Here is a 292-nt window from a genome sequence, read left to right as displayed (position 1 = left end):
ACTCAAGAGATTTAATATGGCCGAGTCTCAACCATTATCTAGCCCCATGGTCGTGAGGTCCCTCAGCCTGGACACTGATCTGTTCCGTCCTAAGATGGACGATGAAGATGTCCTTGGTCCCGAAGTGCCATATCTCAGTGCCATAGGAGCTTTGATGTATCTGGCTAGTCACACACGACCAGATATATGTTTTGAAGTAAATTTATTGTCTAGATTTAACTCTTGTCCAACCCAAAGGCATTGGGACGAGATTAAACATATTCTTCGTTACCTGCAAGGAATGAAAGAGTTG

The sequence above is a fragment of the Brassica oleracea genome, chromosome C2 (assembly GCF_000695525.1).
Source record: "Brassica oleracea var. oleracea cultivar TO1000 chromosome C2, BOL, whole genome shotgun sequence".
NCBI lineage: Eukaryota > Viridiplantae > Streptophyta > Magnoliopsida > Brassicales > Brassicaceae > Brassica > Brassica oleracea.
The sequence above is the reverse complement of the archived record's forward strand: the minus strand, read 5'-3'. Positions refer to the sequence as shown.